Genomic DNA, 5,856 nt, shown 5'->3' with positions numbered 1-5,856 from the left:
CAAGATACCGACCACGAAAATGTTTGAAAATAAGTTGTCCAAACAAAGTTTTCAAAACATTCGGATAAAAAGAAAAATCACGCTCAATCAATTTCGTCTGATTCTCAAAAGAATTCTGAGAAGTTTTCAAATTCAAAAACTTTTCAATCAAATCATCCACAAAAGAATTTTCATTCAACAAGCCAACGAAAGTTTTCAACTTCAAATTCATCCTTTTCATAACCAACAAACAATCAAAACCGATTTTCTTCATATAGAACAAATCGACCTTTTGACAATGATAAAAAATTTGCGAATGTTCGAAAATTTGACAATGTTCGAAAATTTGAGAACGGTCGAAAATTCGAAAATGTTCGAAAGTTTGCAGACAATCAGCAATTTGTGCATGATAAAACTAAGCAATCTGCAAAGTTTACTCCTCAAAAACCGAATTTTCCAAATCCTTCTGGGAAGCAGAATTCGAAAGTGTCATACACAAAGCGTTCGTCAAATGTGAATAATATCGACCATTGGATTGAAGGACAAGGGAAGATGTTTCAATCTCGTAAGTATTCCTAACAACAAATTCACGAAGCATATGAGAAATATTTGAATAATTCTTCAACTGGAAGTTCCTCTTCCAATGAATCAAATATTCCTGTGAAAACATGGAAACCAGTTTCGAAAGATAAACCTGTTGCGAAACAAACTGAGAACAAAAAGGCGAATATCAGTGACAAATCTAAACCTTCGAAAACTTATGTTTCTGCTCCTTTACCTAATGGTGTCGACTTAGTTGACACTTTCAAATCCAAAGTTTGTAATTGGGTTTTAGGTTCTTCATTTCACTCGGTTTTCAAAGCTAATAACCAAGGACCCAAACAACCTTGGGTACCTAAATTCTTTCATTAATTGCAGGTTCTATGTGACGAACAATATGATGATAAATGGTACATTGATAGTGGTTGCTCTCGTCACATGACTGGCAAGAAGGAGAATTTACGTGATTATCGAAGTTTGGAGAATGCGGAAGTAGTTAAATTTGGAAACAATCATAAGTGTCAGGTGAAAGGATATGGCAAAGTCACAAATAGGAAGTTTACTGTAAAGCGAGTTGCATATGTCGAAGTTCTTCAACATAACTTGATAAGTGTTTCACAACTTGTTGTGGGCACTGGCAATCAAGTGGTGTTTAACGAAGCAGGCAGCATCATTTCGAATGTTGAAACTAACGAAGTTTTGCTCAAATCCAGACGACATGGTGACATGTTTACTCTTGATATCAAACCAATCATCGGCAAACCCTCAGTGTGTTTACTTTCGAAAGCCTCCTCTGATGTCAGTTGGTTATGGCATCGACGTTTATCTCATTTAAACTTTCGAAATTTGAATAAGTTGGTCGTTGATGATCTTGTTCGAGGTTTACCTGTACTAAAGTTTGATAATGATACTTTGTGTGCAGCTTGTGAACAAGGAAAACAGCATCGCAAAGGACATCCAATTGTCATAGATTCGAAAATTGTTGAACCGTTGGAACTTCTTCATATTGACCTTTGTGGACCGTCAACTGTTGAAACTCTCAACAAGAAACGGTACATTTTGGTTATAGTTGATGATTTTTCACGATTCACTTGGGTGTATTTTCTCAGGTTAAAATCTAAAGTCGCTCAAACAATGATCGAATTTATCAAGAAAATTGAGACCAGTCTGAAAAGGAAAGTTCGTAAAATCAAAAGTGATAATGGTTTGGAGTTTAAAAATAATGTGCTCGATTCGTTCTTAACTGAGAAAGGAATTTCGCATAATTTCTCATCGCCATATACACCACAACAAAATGGTGTGATTGAAAGGAGAAATAGGACACTTTGTGAAGCAGCAAGAATAATGTTGACATATGCGAATCTTCCTCAATATCTATGGGCAGAAGCAGTTTCGACAGCATGTTTCACTCAGAATCGTTCTTGTATTCATCGTCATTTCAATATAACTCCGTATGAAATCCTCAATAATCGAAAACCTAATGTCAAATTCTTTCATGTTTTTGGTTGCAGGTGTTTTATCATGAATCTCAAAGATAATCTTTCGAAATTTCAAGCTAAGGCTGATGAAGATATATTTTTGGGATATTCAAATAATTTGGTGGCATATAGAGTGTTGAATAAACGAACTCGAAAAGTTGAAGAGACATTTAATCTCACTTTTGATGATTACTTTGTGAAACAAGTAGAAAAACAGTTCGACCAAAAACAAATTCTTAATGAATCGAATGATGAGTCTGAAAGTTCTAATTCATCAGATTTTGATTATGATTTAATTTTTGGTGTTCCAGACAGGGCTGTTGATGCTGAATTAAATGTTGTTGATAATCAAACTCCTGAATCTTCGAAACATACTGATTATTCGACAATAACAACCGATACAACTGCTGATGGCGAAAGTATGATAAATGCTCAAGTGGAGGGGGAGCACTTGCATATACCTTCAACTGTTGAGGAGGAGCATCCTTTCGAGGGGGAGAAGAGCAGTTTGAATGATGTTGTCGAGGGGGAGCATCAGAATGACAATTATGTCGAGGAGGAGCATAATGATACTGAAACCATCGATCTTGATGAAAATGATGAATTTCATGATCTAAATGATAATAATTCTGTTGCAGGATCAGAAAATGAAGAGATGTACGAAGATGCACCTTTGGACTTTGATCCAGCATATCCACCATTGGAGAAATGGACAAGAAATCATCCGAAAGAACAAGTCATTGGGAATCCACAAGATGGAGTTTTGACTGGAGCTCAAATTCGTGCAAAGAATGAGGTACTAAATACTCATCAAGAATTTTGCATGTTTAATGTTTTCATCTCGAAAATTGAACCAAAAACAGTGAAGGTTGCAATGGAACACTCAGATTGGGTTGTTGCAATGCAATCTGAACTGGCTGAGTTCGATAGAAACAAGGTTTGGATATTAATTCCTAAACCTGGAAATGTTTCAATTGTCGGATTAAAATGGACTTTCAAAAATAAAACCGACAAGGATGGAAATATTGTTCGAAATAAAGCACGATTAGTAGTAAAAGGATATTCACAACAAGAAGGTATCGATTATGAAGAAACATTTGCCCCTGTCGCAAGACTCGAGGCTGTTTGAATATTTTGGCTTATGCAGCTCACAAAGATTTTGATGTTTATCAAATGGATGTGAAATGTGCTTTTCTCAATGGTGAACTCAAAGAAACAGTTTACGTTGAACAACCTCCAGGTTTCATTAATGAAGAATATCCTGGTCATGTGTATATTTTAGATAAAGCAGTATATGGGTTAAAACAAACACCAAGAGCATGGTATGCAACTCTTACCAGTTTCTTAAAACAATTGAAATGTAAACAAGGATCAGTTGACCCCACATTATTTCGAAAGAAAGTTGGGAATCATCTAATGCTTGTTCAAATTTATGTCGATGATATTATTTTTGGCTCTACTGACCCTGCTTTGTCTAGTGAATTCGAAAGTTTGATGAAAAGCCAATTTGAAATGAGCATGATGGGTAAAATCAATAATTTTCTTGATTTAAACATTCATCAAAGAAGAGAAGGAATTTTCATCAATCAAGAAAAATATGCAAAGAATTTGCTCGAAAAAATTGGAATGACAAATAGCACGAAGTTAAGAGTACCAATGGTGGTTGGAACAAGGCTAACACCTTCGTTAGAAACACCTGCGGTTGATCTTACCTTATACAGGAGTATGATAGGTTCATTGCTTTATCTTACTGCAAGTCGACCTGATATCATGTTTTTTGTATGTAATTGTGCAAGGTATCAAGCAAATCCACGAGAACCTCACCTGACTGCTGTGAAAAATATCTTTCGTTATCTCAAGGGAACAATTTCTTTAGGATTGTGGTATCCTTCGAAATCAGGATTTTTTATTCAGGCATTTTCAGATGCAGATCTAGGAGGATGTACTTTGGATGGAAAAAGCACAAGTGGTGGATGTCAATTCTTGGATGGAAAGTTTGTTAGTTGGCAGTCGAAAAAGCAAACGTGTGTTTTGATTTCTATTGCTGAAGTTGAATATATTGCAGCTGCTGCTTGCCCTTTGCAAATTATTTGGATCCAGAGTCAATTGCGAGATTATGCCATTAATATGAAAAAGATTCCATTGTATTGTGATTCACAAAGTGCTATACGCATTTGTCATAATCCAGTACAACATTCGAAAACCAAACATATTGCTCTTCGTAATCATTTTATCAAAGATCATGTGGAAGATGGCAACATTGAAGTTCATTTTGTAAAAACAACTGAACAGCTTGCTGATATTTTTACAAAAGCTTTGGATGAAAAATCATTTGTTCAAATTTTGACAGGTCTGGGAATGATCGAAGCAAGTTCAGTTCCAGGAATGATTTCGAATGTACGACAAAGACGTGTTAAGAATGTCCCTAGAAGCATGCTGCAGCATGTCGACCCAAGCCTCTATTGACTCAATGTGTGATTTCGAAAGCCTTACTGAAATTTTCATTACGAAAATTTCTTCCCAATCAGGCTTGTATTCATATTAGTCTACTGAGCTACCTTACTCTTCTCAAATGAGTTAAGAGTTTTCTGTTTGGTCCAAAAATAACAGAAGTACAATGGATTTCGTGAACCAATCCTTTTCATCTCAAAATTCTAACACATTTCACACACAATGACATATGTCCGAGAGGTCATCGATCAAACCAATCATGACTTAGGCATATCAAACTTTTGTGTTAATGATCTAACATCATGAGACCGTGATGAAAGTGAAACCCAAATTTTCGAACTCATTTAAGGAATTGACTGGGAACTATGTTCCAGTTTTAACGAAACAATTGTTTCTGTACCAACTTTCGAAACTCCAAATCATATTCAATTCTTTTGAGTGGTCTTGATCAAATATTCGTATCCCACGATATTTGTTACCTAACAGGATCCAGCAACAATTTTTTTTTGTTGAATATGATTTCCGTGTGAGTTTCATTTGCTTTACAAGTCACATTATATATTTTTCCAAAGCATACTTGTCATTGACTACACTGGTAAAACAGGTAATTTCGGTTACAATTACTCACCTTATGTTTAGGTTGATATGTAACGAAATTTTTAAGCCACCCACGAAGCCTTGAAAAAGAAGCCCTTCGATACTTCTCTACAAGTATTCGATTGAAGTTCACGGGAACATACACAAGTAGTTGATTATCTCTCTTGATAATTAACGAAGCAACCTTTGCCCGGGGTTTAACTGCATTTGTGTCGAAATTTTATATTTCGACATCACAGTTCCAAAATTTTCGTTAATTTGCTTTTTATCTTATCTTTGGCACACTGCACTCACGAAATCCTTGAGGTTCTGAGTACTACCAACTCAGGCTGATGATTTCGAAAGTCTGGCAAATGACTTCGTCTCTAATCCCAAAGAGGAAAGAGCCTTACATCAATATCGAAGGTTTGTGACGGTTACACTTCTATTGGGATAAACGAACAGGTTGTTTGACAAGACTGCTTGTATTCAGTCCGGTTTTCAAGGAGATGTGACAGTTACTTTTTCAGGCGTGGCTACTTTATCGGAATAGTGGTGCGATTTTCAAGGTGCCACGTCGGATCTCATTTAATGCTACTCCCGCTTCACATTCAAATTTCAGGGTTACATATAAAAGGGGATTCAAGGGTTCTTTATCAGTTTACGCTTCCAAAAGAAAAATCCCCAATTTGTTTCAGAAATCTTTACTTGTTCTTCAAAGGTTCAAAACCCTAATCATGGCGAATCCTACTAATGTTGTTGCTCCATCCCAGTCCACTGATGATGTTTCTTCTCAACCAATTATGAAGATTCAAAGCACTAACTATCAAGT

Source organism: Lactuca virosa, chromosome 4 (genome assembly GCF_052849685.1).
Source record: "Lactuca virosa cultivar CGN04683 chromosome 4, Lactuca_virosa_CGN04683_v6, whole genome shotgun sequence".
Taxonomy (NCBI): domain Eukaryota; kingdom Viridiplantae; phylum Streptophyta; class Magnoliopsida; order Asterales; family Asteraceae; genus Lactuca; species Lactuca virosa.
The sequence above is the reverse complement of the archived record's forward strand: the minus strand, read 5'-3'. Positions refer to the sequence as shown.